This window comes from Panicum virgatum, chromosome 1K (genome assembly GCF_016808335.1).
Source record: "Panicum virgatum strain AP13 chromosome 1K, P.virgatum_v5, whole genome shotgun sequence".
NCBI classification, from domain to species: Eukaryota; Viridiplantae; Streptophyta; class Magnoliopsida; order Poales; family Poaceae; genus Panicum; species Panicum virgatum.
Window position 1 is genome coordinate 35,376,275 of NC_053136.1, and position 23,342 is coordinate 35,399,616.

The window sequence follows — 23,342 nt, forward strand, 5'->3', positions numbered from 1 at the left end:
TTGGTTCTTGATTATCTCCTGGATGACGCGATGTGACACGCGCTCGAGCTCGTTCATCAGGCTCTGAGAGTGCCGATGAAGCGTGTGGGCCACCATGTAGTTCATCTCCTGAAGCAGGGCCCTAGTGCGCTTCTCTGATGGTACAGACAAATCTACGTTGCCGAGAGCGCCTTCAGGTGAGAACCCCTTCCACTTAATGCCGTGGTTCCGGGTCCTCTCAAAAGAGCCGATGAGATCGGCTTCCAACAGAGCATTGATCTCATCATACTTCTTCTTGTGTTCAGGAGGGAGCTCTTCATACGTGATGGGCTTGGGAGCGAGTTCTTGATCTTGAGCTCCAGACATCGTTGCAGTGGACGTTGTTGCCGAGAAGTGTCCCACCAGGCGTGCCAGAATGTGTTGTCGGTCGAAACCCACTGGCGAGCAGCGACAGGCAACACGAAGAGCCAGAAGGTTGCCGGGGCGCTGGCAGGCACTGCTCCCTCGTCGACGGCCCGCAATTCCAGCACATGCCGCGGCTTGTGAAGACGCAGGGCGTGCCACCTGACCTATACCCGATCAGGAAGGTGCGGACGTGTTTGCGATTATTTGCCTGCATACACAAACACGTGGAAACATAAGTCCGAGCCGTGGTCGGTTCCCCGGGACGACTCTTGCATCGGCTTTAAAGAGCCGATCGAGTCCCGGTGTCAGATGAGATCTGTTTGCATCCAGATATTGATGATTGAAGTAAATAACTATAAAACTGCTTCAATTAAATCTAATTAATCTGATCCACGACAGTTAAAGCTTCACTGCTAGATCGGAACATCCTACACGTGATTGGGCCTAATAAACGTAACAGATAACTAAACCATAACAAAAAACAGAGGCCTAAGAACAAGCAAGAGCCGATTCCCGGAACAATCCCTATTAAGGCTAAGATAAAGCATCTAGTACACCACCGGATCATCCAACCCGTTTGCAAGGCCTAACCTAGCAGATATTACGCCGACTCTTAAAGATAAGAGCAAACCGTAACAGATCAGATCTACTAAACATGAAAGAAGCAGGGTGTTGCCTTTACGCATCTAACTCTATGCAACGAGAGCTAGTATAAGATGATGACATGATCGCGTAAAGACAACATGATATTCGTAGAGAGATAGCAACAAAAGCACAACGGATCTACTAAAGGCCGTGCTACGAACATCAATGATAATTAGTACTACTCGCCATAAAAAAACGCTTCAGTACGAGTAATACCAAGGTAAAAGCAAGGACAACGTTGCCCTGATCGCGAGAAGCAATCAGGGCAGCATGGCGCTTACTTGGATGAAACCCTAGGATTAGGGGTGGCGATGCGCCGAGATTGTTGTTTGCGAGACGTGATGACGTTCCCTTTTTTTATGAATAACATAGGGTACATATTTATAGTCCGGAGACTTGGGAAACAATCTAAACTAATCTTGTCCCGATCGGACTCTATCTCTAATCTTAAACTAAATCTAAAGATACATGCCCATGTGACCCAAATGCTCACGCAGGAGCCGATTTACAAGCCTTCTAATTCTCCTGCTTCAAGCCCATCTTGCTTTCGGCCTATAAATTAATTCTGTTAATTTATGGCGATAACACATGCAAACAATCGTATCCGTTGGATCTATATCCAAATCCTTCCTTCCCCTTCTTCTCAACATGTATTGTAATGGTTACAGGAGCCTCAGTACCACCTGAGATTCTGAGTTTGACTCCTCGTGCAGCGAATATTCAAGTATTTGTCGGCTTTGTGCTTTCATTGATAGACGTCATTTCCATCGACAGCAAGATTCTTGTGGTGACTTCATCAGTCTCGAAAATTTGACGACCAGTCTTTGGAGGTGCTCATTAGAGTATGATTTGCGTACGTACGTTTAGAAGGAGTTGGTGTGGGTGCATTGTGAATGTGTACGTTCTACTGTCTAACCTAAAAAAACAGAAAAGCTCTCCGTCAATTGAGTATTATTCTACACTAGTAGTATGCCCGTGCTAAAAAAGAGTATTTTTGTACGTGCTTAGACTAAATCTCTCCATAATGCTAGCCCAAAGGTAACAACTCTTGGGCTAAATCTGCCTCTAATGCTAACCCAGGCCTCAACCTCCTCTTGGGCCAAAATAACCGTGCGCAGACTGGTTCCCTCTCCCGGTGTCCACGCGTGGACCCCACGACTGGATTTATCTTCTCGCATAATTTATGCTTTCATACCTTCCAGAATTTAAGATTTATGCAAACAACTGTATCCGTTGGATCTATATCCAAATCCTTCCTTCCCCTTCTCCTCAACCTACCTCTTCTCTCTCTCCCCATGTGTGCCGCCTATGCCTATGCCACCGTCTCCTGAGGCTGCCGTCTGTGCCGCCGCCGCCGCCTGCGCCCGCCACCTGGGCAGGTACACAAGGTCGGACCCATGACTAAGAACGAACAGGTGATGTGTGCTAGCGAGCGCCAACGAATCTAAGAGACAGAACAAGTGTAGCAAACCTGCTGTACCGAGCACGGATCATAGAGCGGCAGGGTCGCGTGCGGCCTGGTACCTGTAGGACTTGTGTACTTCAACGCATCTCTGTTTGCCGGTCGCATCCAATATTTAAATGCTTCAGAAGTATTAAATGTAGATTAATGATAAAATATATTCCATAATCTCTAGACTATTTTGCAAGATAAATCTATTAAGCCTAATTAATTCATAATTAACACATGCTTACTATAGCATCATATGGGCTAATTATAAACTAATTAGGCTTAATCGATTCGTCTCGCAAAATAGCCGGAGGTTCTAAACTTAATTATATAATTAAATTTAATCCTCCCAAATAGCCTAAAAATATCACAGGGTTAAACTTTAGCCTCTAGAATGCGCTCATGACATGCAGTGGAGCTGGTATACTCGATCCTAAATGCGCTGATGACATCTGCTGCTCTGCATTCAGATCTCCTCTTCAGCTAAATTGAAATGGTGTCTCATCTCTATTTTCTGCACTTCCGCTACCACTGTACTCATTTTATGGTAATCAGTAATCCAATTTTTCTATGAGCTAAATAGCAAGCAGATATAACATCCGTCACTGAATAAGCCACAAAAGAATGAGGTAAAACGCACAGCTTCATGTATACTTCTCTAAGATTTCTTAAACTTCGCTGTTTTCAGTAGAGGCATTAAGAAACTGCAAGCTCGATACACTTGTGCACCTGTTTTCTCACAAGTAACTTTCAGTAGAGGCATTAAGAAACTGCAAGCTCGATATGAGGAAAACTTTCCTATTTTCTCACAAGAAACTTCATTGGTTTGCTGAATATTGGAAAATGATGTTGTGTTGTCACAGAATCAGTGTCAGTTGCATCCTTGCTGCAACCTAACCAATCTAAAGTAAGTGCCGGAGGGACCCTTGCCCATGAGGGCCGCATGTGTCCCCTCCTCCACAATCATTCCCCTATCAAGCACGGCGATCATGTCGCAGTTCATGATGCTGGTGAGCCTGTGCGCCACCACTACAGTTGTCCTGCCGATCAAAACTCGGTCTAGCGCCTCTTGAACCACATTTTCTGAGCTGCTGTCCAGCGCACTCGTAGCTTCATCTAGTAGCAAGATGGAAGGGTTTTTCAGGATGGCGCGAGCGATCGCGACGCGTTGTTTTTGCCCTCCCGAGAGCTGAAAACCTCGCTCGCCGCACCACGTGTCATACCCATCCTTGAGGTTGCTGATGAATTCGTGTGCATTTGCAGACCTCGCAGCATCCTCGATTTCTGCCTCGCTTGAGGTTTCCGTACCATACACAATGTTCTCTCTAATTGTGCCTGCAATTAGTGTTGTCTCCTGGCTAACCAGCCCAATGTGTCGCCGCAGTGCCCTGAGATTATAAGTTTTTATGTCTCTACCGTCGATCTTCACCACCCCTGCAAGTGGGTCGTAGAATCGCTCGATAAGTGCAATGATGGTTGACTTGCCAGAACCGCTTTGCCCAATAAGTGCCGTTGACTTGCCTTGGGGTATGCTCAAGGAAAATCCTCTGAAGATGACTGCATCTGGCCTTGATGGGTATGCGAAATCAATGTTCAGAATTTCCACCTCGCCTTTGATCTTCTCTGGCTTGCATCCATCAGGACTGTCAGGGTCGATTTCTGTTTCCCGGTCAAGAATAGCAAACAATGAAGCAATTGCAGCCGAGCCTTTAGCAAGATCCGTTGTTGTGCTTCCTGCTTCTGCAATCACACGCCCTGTGGTCACTAAGATCATGTAGGTCTGCATTTGCTCCCTAGTGTTGATGTGGTGCTCGGCCATGAGCTTGCCGCCATACCAAAAGTAAAGTGCCCATGAACATATCATAAGGGCCAAGGAGGTGCCCAGTCCAAGTCCTGAAAACCATGACCGCCGAATGCTTTCCTTGCGTGGCCCACTCTGTGCTTGCTTGAAGAGGCGTAGGATGCAGGCTTGGGATGAGAAGGCAATGACGGTGCGAACGTTGGACACAGCTTCAGCAGCCAGCTTGCTACTCTGAGACTGTGCTTCTACTGACTTCTTGGACATGCTCTTTAGCAAGACATTCCGAGTATAGAAGCACATGATGATTAGAGGCTGCACTGCTAACATGACAAGCGCTAAACGCCATGCAATGGCCAAGCCCATGGTGCAGGCGATGAGCACCGCAGAGCCTGCTTGGACAAGCAGAGCCATTCGGTCACCCACGAGTGACCTCACCTACAACAAAAAAAATTACAATGCTTTGATGAAGTTTGATTCTTTTTCAAGTACGATCACAAACTTTAGCCATTGCCTATGTACAGTACATACCGCATTGAAATCCTTGGCTAGCTGCGAGCAGATGGCGCCAGTGGAGTTCTCTTCACGATCAAACCACCCAATCTCAAATGTAAGGACCTTTGCTAGCATCTGTTCCCTTATCCTCTTGGTGAGGTATTCGCCCATGACACCAAAGCTGTAATGCTGTCCGATATTGAGCAACAATGAGAGCACCGCAAGGGCAACAAACAAGAGAACATAGACCCTAGTTTTTTCCTTGATCTCGGCATGATCTGCCAAGAAGTAGACTGAAAACATACTCCCCATGCCATATGCTTGCACGGGCTGGATGCCTCCAAGCACAACAGCACTGAAGCTCCCGATTAGCATCTGCTTCCACTCCGGCATGTTAATCATAAGCAGCCTTCTGAAGGATGGGACAGGAGGCATTGATGACGACTTCTCCATGCTGTCATCGTTTCCTGCATCTCCCATTAACCGTCCTGGGTCGGACCTGCTAACCAAAGATAATTCCCTGCTCATGTTGTTGTCTCTGTTGGATTGTCCAGCAGCAACAGGTGTACTAGCGATTCTGCCGATCTCATGGGCCTCATCATGTAAATCTCTGGTCTGCTGAAGACGAGTGAGAGATGTGTAGAGGCCATGCTCAATAGCACTAAGCTCATCGTGGGAGCCTAGCTCTTTGACCTCACCGGACTGCATGACAGCGATCTTGTCAGCGTTCCGGATGGTGGAGAGGCGATGTGCAACAACAATAGCTGTTCGACTCGTAGAGGCCAGGTCGAGCGCCTCTTGCACGATGCGCTCCGACTCCGTGTCCAGTGCGCTCGTGGCTTCGTCGAGCAGGAGGATCTTGGGCGACTTCAAGATCGATCTGGCTATTGCAATCCTCTGCTTCTGCCCGCCGGACATTTGGACACCACTCTCACCCACCTGTTGTTATTTCTGAACTGGTTAGCAGTATTATCACAGTAAGAACATGGGCTCATATTTCACAGTAATCACAGTAAGAACTAAGAAGTAATTTCTCTGTTCCAAATTGCAGGTTATTCGACTTTTTTGACATCAAGTTTGACCGCTCGTCTTATTCAAAAAATTTGTGCAAATATAGTCAAATTTAAGTCATTCTTAAAGAACTTGTATTCATAAAACAAGCCACAACAAAAAAAATTATGTTTTGTATAAAATTTTAAATAAGATGAGTGGTCAAACTTGAGTTCGAAAAAGTCAAACGACCTATAATTTGGAATGAAGGGAATATATATCCAGAGAGCTCTTTTACGGCGCACAACTATTTGAAATCCTTTATCTAGAAAGGCAAAACAATCTATATTTGAATTTGAAATCGAAGAAAGTAATCACTAGTAATAAGTAATAATTAAGTAGTGCGCGATGAAAAGAAACATTACTTGCGTGTCGTAGCCCTGCGGCAGCTGGGCGATGAAGTCGTGTGCGTTGGCCGCTCTGGCAGCTGCGATGACCTCCTCCGCCGTGGCGTCTTCCTTGCCGAACCGTATGTTCTCCATTATCGACGCCGCCAACAATGGCGGCTCCTGGCTGACGAGCCCCATCTGCGAGCGCAGCCACTTGATCCGCAGCCGCCGGATGTCGACGCCGTCCAGCAGGACCTCCCCGGACGATGGGTCATAGAAACGCTCCAGCAGTGCGATCAGTGCGATCACCGTCGACTTCCCCGACCCGCTGCCGCCGACTAGCGCCACTATCCGCCCCGCTGGCACGCGCAGGTTGAAGCGTGTAGCGGAACCCGACGTTCCTGAACTCCACCTCCCCGGTGACATTGGGCAGCTCGTCGCCGTCGTCGCTCCCCGAGTCGATCTTGGGCACCCGACGGATCACCTCCAGGATCCTCTCCGCCGCCGCGCCCGCCTCGGAGAAGTACTTCACGTTCGACAGCCCGCTCCCTAGAGCCCTGCACGCATGGTTGATAGATGCTGGTTCGTCAGTGCCAATGGCGCCGCTGCCATTGTCGATCCTCACCGATGAATTGAATACTAGCAGGGATTCCAATCCATTCACGTACGTACAGGCCACCGTTGACGATGCGTAGGAGATGGCGAAGACGGTGCCGCCCGGGCAGCCGTGGTACATGACGAGGCGGCTGCCGTACCAGATGTTGATGGCCCAGATGGCGAAGGTCACGCCGTTGCTGCCGAGGGCGAAGGTCACGCCGTTGCTTGACCCCGAGCCGCGCCGACTCCTCGAGCGCGGCGGAGAACCGCGCGGCGGTGCTCCTCTCCGCCACCGCCACCGAAGCGTGCACGGTGCGCGCCGATGACACGATCTGCTCGGCGATGGCGCCCGGGCGGCCGTACTGGTCCCTGATCCGGCGGGCGATGCCGCTGAGGAATCGGCCGTAGACGATCCCGGGGACGACGAGCAGCAGCGCGGACGACAGCGCCACCAGCGCGAGCCTCCAGAGCACCGCGAACCCCAAGACGTAGCAGCCAACGAACAGGGTGGCGTTCATCACGAAGCTGGGCACCTTCTCGGCTAGGGCGTCCTGCACGATGAGGCTGTCGCTGGAGACGCTGGTCACCACCTCCGACGTCGAGCCCGCCCTGAGGTCGAAGTACTCCATGTCTGAAAGGATCCAGACCAAGAAGGGGTTGAATTGGATCTTTTTTCAAATTTCTAGTAAATCCTTAATCTAGACTAGTATTGCCCATTCTACAAATTTGAACCATATTGACTAGAGCACAATAGCGAAGAATCCTTAGGAAGAAAAACACACTAACATATTCATCTTGCCTAGAGGGAACCACCCTGGCAAGTAAAAGTTCTAGACAAGAGATCAAACTATCATGTCATTGTCCTAGTCAAACAAACAAGCAAAGAAGAGCAATATCACAATAAAGGAAATTAATTGCTTGAATGTAAATGCGAAGGACACGAGACAACCGGATTTTTTTCCGTGGTATCGAGGAGTTGACGCTCCCCCCTAATCCACGTTGGAGCACCCACACAAGGGTATTGCTCCCTTGCTTCACTAAGGATCAAGTGATCACTAAGAATGCTCCTTCTCCATCTCCGGAACGACAAGCTTCACACCGTGTACAAGCTTTTCTTCTTGGGGCTCCCACAAACTCTAAGAGCTCACCAAGAACCTCCCGATCACCAAAACCGTCTTGGTGCCGTCAAACACCAAGAGTAACAAGCTCCTAATCCTTCACTTGACCTACACTCAGTTGGCCCTAACTCAAGCACACTTGCTACACTTGCAAAGGTTGAATTTTTCAAGGTTGAAACACAATCAATGCTCTAGATCTTCATCTCATTGCTCAAAGCAATCTCTCTTCTTCTCAAGGGTAGCCTCAGGTATTCAATGCGTCAAAGACAGTTTAAATGAGCTAGAGGGTGCCCTTATATAGAGTGAAAAGGGTCACATAGCCGTTGGAAGTCCACTGCAGAAAAATCGTGACAATCGGAAGAACCGACGGGGTTAAAGTTGATGGCGTCGGTTCAACCGGTCTCTCTGTGTCCAAATAGTAGCCGTTGGGGGTTCTGACACAGTATTCAGGTTTGCGTCATTGCACCGGTGCATGCTCTGAAGAGGCATCGGTTCAACCGGTGCTGAAGAAGTTTTTTGATCCACTCAAACAAGCTCTCTGGAACATAGTATGCCAATTACACCGGTGCTTGATTTTGAAGCGTCAGTTCAATCGGTGCTGAAGGCGAGTTGAGGTCCACCAAACATGCTCTCTGGAACATAGTACATCTATTACACCGGTGATTTACTTGGGACCATCGGTTCAACCAGTGCTATAGAGTATGTTGACTTGATTTCTGCTTGCATCCAGAAGAGATAGGTCGACAGGGCATCGGATCTTCCGGCAAGCGTCGGATGCACCGATGCTAAGGCATCGGTTAAATGCTACTGTTTTTCTTTGTTTTCAGCTGAATTGACTTGGATTTGATTTTAACTTCGATTATTTCTTCTTTCAAGTGTTGTGTTGACTTCTTTTAACTATCTTGAGCTGTTTTTGAGCGAGTGTGCTAGATTTCTAAGGCCAACTCAATTTTGGTCAAGCTACTAACTCAAGAACCCCTCTTAATAGTACGACCAAGAACTAAAACCTATAAAACCTAGCTAAATCAAGTGTCCTTCATCTCCTTGTGACACTTGAGATTACAAAGGTCTTTAATCTTTGAAATTCAGGCCTTGGCACGTATGATTATTCAAATTGAGGGGTCTCCTTTTACATTTTATATGAGACTAATCCAATCATTGATTTTCCATCAAAACACATATTAGTCGCATACGGTTGTCATTAATTACCGAAACTTACCATTAGCATCTATCAGCCTAGATGCGCTTCAATCTCCCTCTTTTTGGTGATTGATGACAACACAACGTAGAGATACAAAGATATGAAATTGAAAGAGATAAGCAAGTATGTATTACTTGAAATAAAACACATGTAGGGACATGTTAACACAGAGCATACACAATATCCAAATAACTTTTCCATACATAAAATCCATGAAGATCCAAACACGCCACAAACCACCAAGGCTCCCCCTATCTCTACTCCCCCTATCTATCCCCCCTTTGGCAACAAAGCACCAAAAAGAAAGGCAATCTAGTCCTGGGCTGGAGAAGACGGAGTCTTCATGCTCGGTCCGGTGGAGAACTGCGTGGCGGTGTCGTCGATGTCATCGTCTGTCCAGTCTTCGTCAGCCGTAGAGGACTTCTGCTCGAACGGAGTCGTCAGAGCAGCAGAAGTGGGCGGAGCAGAAGTAGCAGTTGGCTCTAAGACGACGACCGTGGAGTCCGTCGGAGGAGCAGATGTGACAGGAGTTAGGTCTGGCGGAGTGGTCCGAACAGCAGACCGACGGAGCACCTCAGGCTGTGAGGGTGACTCGAAGGTAAGCGACTGAGCTGAAGGGTGTTGAAGCTGATGCAGAACCTGCTGCTGTCTGAGAAACTCAGCTCGCTGCTCGGCTGTCATGACACTCGGCTGTGGAGCAGGAGTAGGAGTATGAGCTGGGCTGGCGAACACCCCGGTCTGAAGGAGTGGAGACATCGGGAACGACACAAGGGGTGTCTGCACGAACCCGCCAGCAGGTGGAGGAGGTGCAGTAGAATTAAACTGGAGCTGCTGGGGTGTAGGAAGTTGTGGCTCAGGCAATCTAGTGTGATGGTACAGCTGTCCAAAGCATCCCGAGAAGAAGGTGGACATCTGCTGCTGAATCTGGGACTGCTGCTGGAGCTGTATCCTCATGGCCTCCTGCTGCTGGCGTATCCCCTCGAGCACAAGTGTCTGGGCCTCCCGCTGGCGAGCCTGCTCGGCTTGCATGCTTTACTGAGCTGCAGCAAACCTGTCCTGCTGGTCAGTGAGCCTCGAAAGAATAGTTGCTAGTGAATCCGGCTGAGTGACCTGAGCAGCTGAAACTGGAGGAGCAGAGGCTCCGGCTGCACCAGAAGATCCTGCCTCATGATCGTGAGCACCTCGAGGGATGAAAACAGTGGGAATGTAGTCCTCTTCATCCTCCAAGTCCTCCGAGTCAGTGGACAGGTAGTGCGGGAGCTGGGCCTCTGCTGCAGCGAGTGAAGCATCCTCGGCTGCCGTCGGATCTACTGCAATCCTGCCCTCAGCCAATACATGCTCGTCCAAAATCTACTGGGCTCTGCGCTGGCCTCTCGAGCCACGACGTCCGTCTCGAGGAGCAGTAGGATAATATACTATGAAATGTGTCCTCGACTGCTCTAGCACATCCATATGAGCATTCTGTCCAAGCTGGGCAAGAATCCAGCAGATCCAGTGAGCAAAGGGATGGCGACGGTGAACTGTCATCCCATCCATGATCACGTCCTCTAGCTCGCAGATAAAGAAGTCGACAAGGTCGAAGTCTCGACCTGTCATGATATACAGTAGTAGCCACTGCTGCAGAGCTGTGATCCCCTCATTATATCCAATCCGGAACAACAGACTCTTCCTCAAAGCTAGGTGTATGGTGTGAGCCACGGGAGTCAGTCTGTCCGGGGTCGTCGGTGTGCCTGGCAGGAAGGGCTACTGAAAGAGGACACTGACCTCCTCGTCGGACGGAAAGTGAGTCTCGTGGGGACGACGAGGGGGCACGGTGTTCCCATAAGCCATGTAATGAAGGTAGTGTGGCTCTTCTGAGATCTGAACTCCAAGATAGGTAGCCAATCTGGCGCGAGTCAACCGATAGTGCCTCTCATGAAATATGAAATCAATAAACTGACGGTCCTCCTCAACAAACAGGGTGGCGTAGAAAACGCGAACCCACTCGCAGATGTACCGGGACCTCTCACTGAGTAGCGCTGGTAGCCCATCATAGTGCTCAAAGAAAGGGAGTACAGGAACTCCACCGGCTGCCACACGCAGAGCGACCCAGTGAAGCATCTTGTGCTCACTGATCTTGTTGTCCATCTGACAGTAAGCATGGTAAAAAGACTCCTGGAGCAGAGTGTGAAACGGACGGTCAACTCCAACATCCCTCTACTCAGGAAACCACGTCTCTGGGGTGACGTATCTCAATCTCTTCACTCGAGGCCCTGGTATCCCCCTGAGATCCAGCAACTCAACCTGAGGTGGCTCTGACTCGCTGCTGTGCTGAGCATCTGCCTCGGTGCCACTGTCGGTGTGCTGCTGCTGGGTACGTCCTGCTCCTCTCTGAGTACCCCCACCTCGAGTCCGTGGTCCAGAGCGGGACTGGGGTGTGGTCTGTGCAACCTCTGGTTGATGAGTACGCCCTGAGCGACATAACAGCTGCTCCCCCTGAGCCTGAGGATCCCTAATCCGAAGCGATCCTTGCCTGTCTGCTCATCTGCAATTGCCTCAGCTCGCTCTCCCTCGCGATCCTCACGGGTGCGCTTCTTCTTCTTCTGTACAACCATCTTACCCTTACTCTTCTTGTCACCAGCCATCTGTCATAGAGAATCGATAAAAGATAATAGAGTTAAGACGGGGAATTATGCATATACGAGATATCCACTAAAGGTAAGATTGTCCTTAAGCAAAGAACAGATCGATATGAGCCTAGAAAAAGGTCATCCAGTGGATAAAGGCTGACATGTCACACTAAAAGGGTTTTGACATGTTTAAAGTCTAGTGTGAGTTGTGCAAGACAAAGGTCATATGTGTCCATGTGTGTAAAGGATATGAAATTAAAGATATAGAACATGTGCAGGAAGATGAGATCATACCCTGACAGATCAGCAAAGAACCCTAGAAGACAATGACGAAATTGCCTTTGGGGCAAAATGTAGAACATCTTGAGGGCACAGGATCACAGGGTGGAAGAGGCAAGATGTGCCCAGTCCAGTACGTGTGAGGGTCGAGAGCGGAGCAGCAGTGCGTGGAGGAGGCTTGTCGGCGTCGGCGAGCGGCGGCGCAGTGCGTGGACGGCGGCGTTGTGTGTAGGCGGAGGCGCGTGGGTACGAGAGAGCACGCAGGCGTGCCTAGTGTGCGTGCACAGTGGCGGCGACGAGGTGGGAGCGCGGTGGCCGGGCTGAGTACGAGCAGCGGCGGCGATGCGGGTGGAGGCATGGAACACGGGCGCGGCGACGGCTGTTTTGATTTGGGAAGAAAAGGGAAACGTACCGCTGACATGTGGGACCCACGGGGGATAAAGGTGAAACAGAGTGCGCGATCCCGTAAACCCTAGATGACACCGGAAGAACCGATGGTGCTAGAGGGGAGGCGTCGGTGTATCCATTGGAGTAACTTTGACCGGATTTGAACGAGTTTGAAACTTGGTCAACAGAGGGGGCACCGGAAGAACCGCCATAGGGGTATCGGTGTATCCGATGGTCGTCGGTGCATTGCCCGGAGAAAAGACCAGAGAGGTTGCACAAGCCAGGAATACACGAAGTAGCACCGGAAGAACCGCTGCAAGAGCGTCGGTTCATCCATCAATCATTGGATGCACCGGTGGCCGTCGGTGTAAAGGCCGGAGTGTGTTCCAGAGACGATGCAGAAACCAAGCCACAAGAAGTTAAGCACCGGTTGAACCGATGCAGGGAAAAACAGGGCGTCGGTTTAACCGGTGGTTAAGAAAATTTTCTGCTGAACTACAAACTTTACTTCTGATCCAAATTTCCAAAACCAAAGCTATAAACATTTAATTTGGACCATTTTCGAGAGACAACCTCACCCCTCAAATACTCATACATATAGTGCTCGCAAGCTTTTACATAAACATAGGCAAATTAAGATCCAAGCGAGGCTTAAACACAAAAACCAAGAAATGTATGAGCCACTTTGCCTATGAACTTAGAGATTGAAACTTTAACTTCGCTAGGACGTGGCTCAATAGGCATAAAAGCGCAATATTGATCTTATCACCCTTGTAGAGTTGATATATCATATTTAGCATGAATATCATTCTCGAAGTGTGATTTGCTCCCTTGTGATGCTACTAACGTGATGCAATGCACATGCAAAGCAATAAATTAAATATGGATGCATCTTATATGACAGGCACAATGCATTGCAAAAATTTAAATCTATCTGTCAAGTTTGAACCCTCGGCAAGCTTCTTCATGATGAATCATTCTTCATGCCATGAGCGAAACCAAGACCACCGGCTCATGCAAAATCCATGTTCATCACTATCTTGACAAGGTTAGACAAGCCCCTAGCATATGTACATATGAAATGCATCTATATGACAAGGCAATTACTTGACGTTAGAAGCATCTAGAACGTTAAGCTCACTTCGCAACCTACAAAAGGTGCTCTCATCTAGAGGTTTTGTGAAGATATCCGCCAATTGATCTTCGGAACGAACACCACAAAGTAGTATATCATTCCTTGCCACATGATCTCTTAGAAAGTGATAGCGAATATCTATGTGCTTGGTGCGAGAGTGTTGAACCGGGTTATTAGCAATTTTAACGGCACTCTCGTTATCACAAAGGAGCGGGATCATATCTAATACAACACCATAGTCCAAGAGGCTTTGTTTCATGTAGAGGATTTGAGCACAACAGGCCCCGGCGGCAATGTATTCCGCCTCCGCGGTTGACAAGGCCACGGAATTTTGTTTCTTTGACAACCAAGAGACTAAGGAACGAACTAGCAAGTGGCACCCACCCGATGTACTCTTGCGATCCACACGACATCCGGCAAAGTCCGAATCTGAGTATCCCAAGAGTGTAAAACTAGCGCCTTTGGGGTACCACAAGCCTATGCTAGGCGTATGTTTGAGATATCTAAGGATCCGCTTAACGGTACTAAGGTGTGATTCTTTAGGATTAGCTTGAAAGCGAGCACACATGCATTCGCTAAACAAGATATCGGGCCTAGATGCGGTTAGGTAAAAAAGTGACCCAATCATAGAACGATAAAGAGTTTGGTCAACTGATTTACCTCCCTCATCCATTAGTTGGCATTGGAGTCTTTATCGGCTTACAATCATCCATCTTGAATTTCTTGAGAATATCCTTTGCATTAGTTGGCATTTGAGTCTTGATCGGCTTACAATCATCCATCTTGAATTTCTTGAGAATATCCTTTGTATATTTTTCTTGATAGATGAAAGTCCCTTCCTTCAATTGCTTGATTTGAAACCCAAGAAAGAAGTTGAGCTCACCGATCATGGACATCTCAAATTTCCTAGCCATCATTTCTCCAAAATGAAAAGCTCTTCATTGATGATTTTTGTGAATAGAGTTATATCCACCCTCCCGATCTTGAAGCCCTTGTTGAGGAGGAAGTCACAAAGGCGTTTATACCAAGCCTTTGGCGCTTTCTTGAGCCCATAGAGCGCCTTGTGCAACCTATAAACATGATTAGGATATCTAGGGTCCTCAAACCTGGGAGGTTGTTCAACAAACATCAACTCATTAATGAAGTCATTTAAAAACGCACTCTTCACATCATTTAAAAGAGTTTCATGTTATGATGTGATGCGTACGCTTAAAGGATCCGGATGGCTTCAAGTCTTGCAACGGGGCAAATGTTTCACCAAAATTCAACCCTTCAACTTGTGCAAAGTCCGAATCTGAGTATCCCAAGAGTGTAAAACTAGCGCCTTTGGGGTAGCACAAGCCTATGCTAGGCGTATGTTTGAGATATCTAAGGATCCGCTTAACGGTACTAAGGTGTGATTCTTTAGGATTAGCTTGAAAGCGAGCACACATGCATTCGCTAAACAAGATATCGGGCCTAGATGCGGTTAGGTAAAAAAGTGACCCAATCATAGAACGATAAAGAGTTTGGTCAACTGATTTACCTCCCTCATCCATTAGTTGGCATTGGAGTCTTTATCGGCTTACAATCATCCATCTTGAATTTCTTGAGAATATCCTTTGCATTAGTTGGCATTTGAGTCTTGATCGGCTTACAATCATCCATCTTGAATTTCTTGAGAATATCCTTTGTATATTTTTCTTGATAGATGAAAGTCCCTTCCTTCAATTGCTTGATTTGAAACCCAAGAAAGAAGTTGAGCTCACCGATCATGGACATCTCAAATTTCCTAGCCATCATTTCTCCAAAATGAAAAGCTCTTCATTGATGATTTTTGTGAATAGAGTTATATCCACCCTCCCGATCTTGAAGCCCTTGTTGAGGAGGAAGTCACAAAGGCGTTTATACCAAGCCTTTGGCGCTTTCTTGAGCCCATAGAGCGCCTTGTGCAACCTATAAACATGATTAGGATATCTAGGGTCCTCAAACCTGGGAGGTTGTTCAACAAACATCAACTCATTAATGAAGTCATTTAAAAACGCACTCTTCACATCATTTAAAAGAGTTTCATGTTATGATGTGATGCGTACGCTTAAAGGATCCGGATGGCTTCAAGTCTTGCAACGGGGCAAATGTTTCACCAAAATTCAACCCTTCAACTTGTGCAAAGCCCTTAGCCACAAGTCTTGCCTTGTTGCTAACCACTACACCATGCTCATCTTGTTTGTTGCGAAAGACCCACTTAGTGCCAATGACATTCTTGTCTTGCGGACGTTCTTCAAGAACCCAAACTTCATTACGGGTGAAGTTATTGAGCTCTTCTTGCATGGCCATCACCCAATCCGGGTCCTCAAGAGCCTCATCTATATTTGTGGGTTCCAAACAAGAAACAAACGAGTAATGTTCATAAAAAGAGGCATATTGACGTCTACGAGTTCTTACTCCACCGGTGGAGTCACCCATGACCAAGTCAATAGGATGATTTCTTGAAGTTCTTGTGAGTCTCTCTTGTGATTGAGACGATGAATCTTCTAGTGGTTCAACATCTTGGGCTTGAGTTTGGACTTGTTCACTTGTGATGTGAGTGTCATCAAATGAAAGTTGTTCTTCAACCACTTGTCCATCTTGAGTGTCATGAGGAGGATGTGAGGTGCCATCTTCTTCATCGTATGACTCATAATGGTGATGTGATGATATACTTTTTTCTTCATTCTTGGAGTCATTCTTGGAAGTGGCTTCAACTTGAGTGGATGAACTTGGTAGCTCCTCAACTCCCTCTTTTGGCTTGACTTGCCCAATGGCTATGTTCTTCATGACTTCTCTTAGTGGTTCATCACCTACATCATCACAAGAAAATTCTTCCCCTTGGGAGCCATTAGTCTCATCAAACTCCACATCACAAGTTTCTTAAATTATGCGTGTTGCATTATTGAATACTCGATATGCTTTTGGAGTTTGATGAGTAACCAATGTTGGCGCTCCTTAAGTATCCATTTTATCCCCTGTTTAACTTTGATAATGGCATGAATTTAATATCAAAATCACTAACCATCCTAACCTCGGCCCAATTATTGGTCGTTTTCGCGTTTGCACATATATTTTGGAGGTACTTCGTTTTTGCAGGTTTTTGACCAATTTTGGAACACGAAATGACGAGGCCCACGATCACGCGATGACACGAAGAAAGACGAAGGCCAAAGCCCGAACAAAGGACCGAAGGCCATGATGATTAGTGGCCCGTTCGTGCACATCCACCCTTCAATGAAGCCCAAAGGACAAAGCCCACAAGATAAGATCAAGATACTTCGGGGCAAAGCAAAGCAAAGAGATATTTAAGGAAGTATTTTCCATCCTATCCTTTTCCTCGAAGAAATCTCGAAGATAACGACGTCTAATGGGGTGCAATCATGAAAGGCATAAACTCTAGAAGATTTCAGGAGACTTGGGGAGAAAGAAGGACACGAGACGGCGAAGGAATGAGCCAGGCCGGCCGGCCTAGGCCCATTGGGCCTGCCGGCCCAGCCCTTTTTTAGGTCGGTTCGGCCTCCCCTTTTGCCTAGGGTTTCCTGAGGCTATTTAAAGACCCCTCCCCAAGGTTCACGCAGAGATCAGTTCGGGAGACGACGCCAAGGAGCAGAGAAGATAGAGGGACACCTCTCGGAGAGCCGAGGGTCGTGCTAGTTGTCTAGGGGATTCCCTAGCCGATGTGGGAACCTTGCAAGAAAGACCACGTCAGAGTTCTGGAGCTAGGATCATCAAGATCAAGGTAGGGCCCCGGTTGTGATCTTGTGATGTACAATCATTCATGGTGAAGTTATTTGTGATTCCGAATGTTTAGCGACCATGTTCTCTTTTTCGATTTCGTTCTTTTCTTTGGGTTTGCTTCATCCTAGATCTATTATCGAGATAGATCGCTTAGCATGATCTTATAGTCATGGTGGCTAGAGGTTCATGGCGGAACTACCAAAAGGGGTTCGACTTGCTTCAGTGTACTGTTGTCGAAAGGGGTGGCGTCGTGACAGGGCATTGCCACTAAGTAGGTGGGGTATCGAGGGATCGGATTGGAGATTTTGAGTTTAAAGATACTTTTCATTGAGATTCACATCTATCTTACTTCACTACATCTAGCTGGAACTACAACAAATGCATGATCTAAGTGATCTAGATTGGTTATCTCTAACTTTGTCTTGCTACCTTTGGTGTTTGTCGTTTTTAATAGATTAGATTCGTTTTTCACCATCTCAACACAAAGGAATCTCTATGCTAATAGATTGTTTCTTGTCTCTTTGGTTCCGTGGATTGATAAACCTTGGGGGAATACTCTAAGGGAAAAGCTACATGAAACCGTGCGCTTTCGGTATATAAATCGGGGGCGCTAAGGAGTGTTAACAACCAACAAGAAAACCAACATCACATCTACTTTCAAACTTGCCTAGGTACTTCCTCTTCTTATAAATATAGCACTTGCAACCGAAGACCCGGAAGTATGAGATGTTGGGCTTCCTCCCAATGAGAAGTTCATAGGGCGTCTTCTTCAAGAAGCGATGGAGATAGACTCGGTTGGATGCATGGCATGCGGTGTTGATGTCTTCCACCCAAAATCTTTGTGAGATGCCATAATCATCCAACATTGCTCTTGCAAGAGTGAACAAAGTCCTATTCTTTCTCTCCACCACTCCATTTTGTTGGAGTGTGTAAGTTGTTGAGAATTCATGCTTGATGCCAATGTCATTGCAAAACTCTTCAACTTGAGTATTCCTAAACTCCGTGCCACTATCACTCCGGACCTTCACAACACTTGACTCAAATTCATTTTGAGCTTGCTTGATAAAAGTCTTAAAAATCCCCATGGTCTTCCTGTTGTCCTCTAAAAAGAAAGTCCAAGTATATCTTGAATAATCATCAACAATTACAAGACAATAGGGATTACCGCCAAGACTTTTGTAGGTGGTTGGCCCAAAGAGATCTATATGTATTAGCTCCAAACTTCTTGATGTTGACAAATAAACTTTCATGGGATGTGATGATGCAAATTGCTTCCCGGCTTTACAAGCACTACACAATTTGTTTTTGTTAAATGTAACATTTTTTACACCAACCACCATACTTCGTTTGAAGGCGTTCTTGAGTTGGCTCATTCCAATATGAGCAATGCGGCGACTCCAAAGCCAACCCATAGAGTTCTTGGAGAAGAGACATGTCGCCAAACTTGCATCATTAGATTAGAAATCAACAAGTTTAATGTTACCATGTCGAAATTCTTTAAATATTAAGCTCTTATCCTGCTTACTTGTCACTACAACCTCACTATCACTAAAGGTGCATATTAGTCCTAAATCACAAAGTTGAGCAATAGATGACAAATTGAAACTAACCGACTCAACAAGCAACACATTAGAGATAGAAAGATCCTTGGTTATTGCTACCTTACCCAAACCTACCACTTTTTCTTTTGAATTATCACCAAAGATGACATGTTCATGATTGCCCACATCTTCATCTAGTGAGGTGAACATCTTTACATAGCCGGTCATGTGTTGTGTACATCCGCTATCAAGCACCCAATGCTTTCCACCGGCTTTATAGTTCACCTACACACAAATGAATCATTTTTTAGGTTTGGGAACCCAAGCAAGTTTGGGTCCTTTGACATGAGTTACTAAAGCTTTAGAAACCCATAGTTGACGTGGTAGCTTTCCCTTCATTTGAGAGCCAATAAACTTTGCCTCAACCTTGCCACTTTTAAGCTTGTTTAACAAGAAATGATGTTCATTGAATTGAGACTTGTAGTTAGGAGGCAAGGTAGGAGGTGGGCGAGTAAGAATCGGACACTCCCTTATATAATGCCCGGTGATGTGACAATGTTGGCAATATGAGCCAATTTTCTTGTTGAGGCATGCCTTGAGTTCCGGAGACTTGGGACAATTTTCCGGAGACTTGGGAAATGATCCAAGTCCATTTGTCCCAAAGAGCCTTGCATTGTGGAAGAGAATCTCCTTGTGCAAGTATTCTCCCCTTGTCACATTGTACATGCACTTGGTCATGCTTTCAAGTTTCTTCTCAAGTTGTTTCTCCCTATTATTCATCTTTGAATAAGAAGAAGAAGTATGATAACAAGTAGTAGAGTAAGGCAACTCCATAAAATCATCACAAGAAGTAGATACATTGATTTTGATGATTTTCTTTTGAGTTTTTTTAGTTCTTCATCCAAAACATCAAAGACAAGGTCAAGTTCTTGATACTTCACACTTAAGTTGGCATAATCAATCTTAAGTTTTTTTGTTGCATGAAGTAAGGGACTTATTAAGCACAACTACTTCATCATGTTTAACATTCAATTCATTGTGCTTAGTAAGTAAGTTGTCATCTTCCTCTCTAAGTTGCTTGCTAGAAACAATGCATAATACATGTATCATGAGTTTCTACTACCTCTTGGTGTCTAACAAGCAACTCATCATTTGACGCTTTAAACTTGGCATATTCAATTTCAAGAACTTTACATTTAGATTTGTACTTCTTGATCACTTGTTGGTACTCATCTAGGATGGTTTGTACTTTATTAGAAGATAAACCATGTTCACTTTCATCATTAGAGGAGTCGTCATCATCGTTCACCTTGGAGTTACCTCTTGTCATAAGACACATGGGTGGTGGAGGTAGAGGTGGCTCATCATCATCACCATGCATGGCAATTCCAACTATCTTCTTCTTGGATTCATCCTCACTTGAATCATCACTTGAGGATTCTCCATCGGTGATCCACTCTCCAAAAAAAGCCTTGATATCTTCCTTTCTCTTAAAAGACTTTTTCTTCTTGAAGTTCTTCTTCTCATGACTCTTCTTTGAGTGCCTTTGATTGTCATCATCTTGCTTCTTGTTGAGCTTTGAGGGATCGGGATAATCATAAGAGAGATGTCCATATTTGCCATAATTGTAGCACATTTTCTTGGCATTGTCATTGTTTTTTCGGGTACGGAATTTGTTCTTCTTTGGATCATAGTTGTACCCTTTTTTGTTTAATCTTGACATCATCTTGGAGGTCTTCCTCATGAGAAGTGCAAGCTCAACATCACCATCTTCATCACTTGAATCTTCACTAGTTTCATCATCACTTGAGCTTGGTGATGGAGCCTTGCACTTGTTCTTTTTTTTGGACTTGTGATCACTCTTAGCTTTGAGTTCAATATCCTTCTTGGCTTGTGGAGGATCAACTTCTTCCAAGAGAAACATCTCATGAGATCGAATTCTTCCAACAACTTCACCCGCTTCAAGTTTTGAGAGATCTGTCTCATAGAGCAATGAGGTGACGATATTGTACTTGGACTTGTGAAGTGAGTGAAGAATCTTCCGGATGATGTCACTATTAGACAAAGGAGAAATTTCAAGAGCATTAATGTCCTCAACAAGTACATTCAATCTAACATACATTTGCTCAACTAACTCATTGGGGAACATTTTGAAATCTTTGAATTTTTCCTTAAGCACTTGATACTTCTCCTCACGAAGCTTTGTAGACCCTACATGAATGGTGTTAAGATCTTTCCAAACTTTGTGAGCCATTTTCTTTCTATGGACACGCGCAAAGATGTCCTCACTAAGAGCATCAAACAAAGCATTCTTGGCTCTAGCATGGTATTTAACTTGGTCTTCACTCCAATCACCAACAATGGGTTTTTCGGTGACCACCCAACAAATGACATGGAGAGCCTCTAGATAACCAGTCATGCGGGCTTTCCAATAGCTATAGTTTCTCCCATCAAGTTTGTTCGGTCCACTACTCCCCGGGGCCATCTCTAGGATTTTAAGCCTATTAAAGAGAGTCTAAACTCTGATACCAATTGATAGAATCGAGGCCTAAGAAGGGGGTTGAATTGTGACTTTTTCAAATTTCTAGCAACTCCATAACCTAGACTAGTATTGCCCAATCTATAAATTTGAACTCTATTGACTAGAACACACTAGCGAAAGATCCTTATGAAGAAAAACACACTAACATATTCATCTTGCCTAGAGGGAACCACACAGGCAAGTAAAAGTTCTAGACAAGAGATCAAACTATCATCCCATTGTCCTAGTCAAACAAACAAGCAAAGAAGAGAAAGATTACAATAAAGAAAATTAATTGCTTGAATGTAAATGCGAAGGACACGAGAGAACTAAATTTTTTCCCGTGGTATCGAGGAGTTGACGCTCCCCCCTAATCCATGTTGAAGCACCCACACAAGGGTATTGCTCCCTTGCTTCACTAAGGAATAAGTGATCACTAAGAATGCCCCTTCTCCATCTCCGGAACGGCGAGCTTCACACCGTGTACAAGTTTTTCTTCTTGGGGCTCCCACAAACTCCAAGAGCTCACCAAGAACCTCCCGATCACCAAGACCGTCTAGGTGCCGTCAAACAACAAGAGTAACAAACTCCTAAGCCTTCACTTGACCTACACTCAGTTGGCCCTAGCGCAAGAACACTTGCTACACTTGCAAATGTTGAATTCTTCAAGGTTGAATTCTTCAAGGTTGAAACACAATCAATGCTCTAGATCTTCATCTCATTGCTCAAAGCACTCTATCTTCTTCTCAAGGGTGGCCTCAGGTATTCAATGCGTCAAAGGCAGCTTAAATGAGCCAGATGGTGTCCTTATATAGAGTGGAGAGGATCACATAGCCGTTGGAAGTCCACTGCAGAAAAATCGTGACCATCGGAAGAACCGACGGGGTTAAAGTTGATGGCGTCGGTTCAACCGGTCTCTCTGTGTCCAAATAGTAACCGTTGGGGGTTCTGACACAGTATTCAGACTTGCGTCATTGCACCGGTGCATGTTCCGAAGGGGCATCGGTTCAACCGGTGCTGAAGAAGTTTTCTGATCCACTCAAACTAACTCTTTGGAACATAGTATGCTAATTACACCGGTGCTTGATTCTGAAGCATCGGTTCAACCGGTGCTGAAGGCGAGTTGAGGTCCACCAAACATGCTCTCTGGAACATAGTACATCTATTACACCGGTGATTTGCTTGGGACCATCGGTTCAACCGGTGCTATAGAGTATGTTGACTTGATTTCTGCTTACATCCAGAAAAGATAGGCCGACAGGGCATCGGATCTTCCGTCTAGCGTCGGATGCACCGGTGCTACTATTTTTCTTCGTTTTTAGCTGAATTGACTTGGATTTGATTTCAACTTCGATTGTTTCTTCTTCCAAGTGTTGTGTTGACTTCTTTTGACTATCTTGAGCTGTTTTTGAGTGAGAGTGCTAGATTTCTAAGGCCCACTCAATTTTGATCAAGTTACTAACTCAAGAATCTCTCTTAATAGTACGGTCAAGAACTAGAAGCTATAAAACCTAGCTAAATCAAGTGTCATTCATCTCCTTGCGATATTTGAGATTAGAAAAGTCCTTAATTTTTGAAATTTAGTTCTTGGCACGTATGATTGTTCGAATTGAGGGGTCTCCTTTCACATTTGATATGAGACTAATCCAAATATTGATTTTTTCATCAAAACACACATTAGTCACATACGATTATAATTAATCATCAAAACATACTATTAGCATCTATTTGCCTAGATATGCTTCAATGTCCTGCCGGAGCACCGCCCGGAGGTACCTCGCCCGCATCCGCGACTGCCGCTCCGCCGTGCGCGCCCAGCAATACCCTTCTGACATGACACATCGAACGAACGGACTGTGCCTCAGTTCAGAGTTCGTAGCATGTGTGCGCTGGGGAGTTGTTACCTAGGAACGCCATGAACCAGGAGACGCACGCCAAGAAGACGAGGTTCCTCGCGCTCTGTGATCATCATACCAGGACGAACCGAGTGGATGGATGCAAGCAAGCTGCCTCGTCAGTCTCCGGTGATGCTGACGTGTATGTATGTGGAGTACAC

General features: G+C 46.0%; 1 pseudogene; it reads right to left on the reverse strand.

Moving 5' to 3' along the window:
• Nucleotides 1-3,130: 3,130 nt before the first annotated feature.
• Nucleotides 3,131-23,121, reverse strand: LOC120704392 (annotated as a pseudogene).
• Between the last annotated feature and the right edge of the window lie 221 nt (nt 23,122-23,342).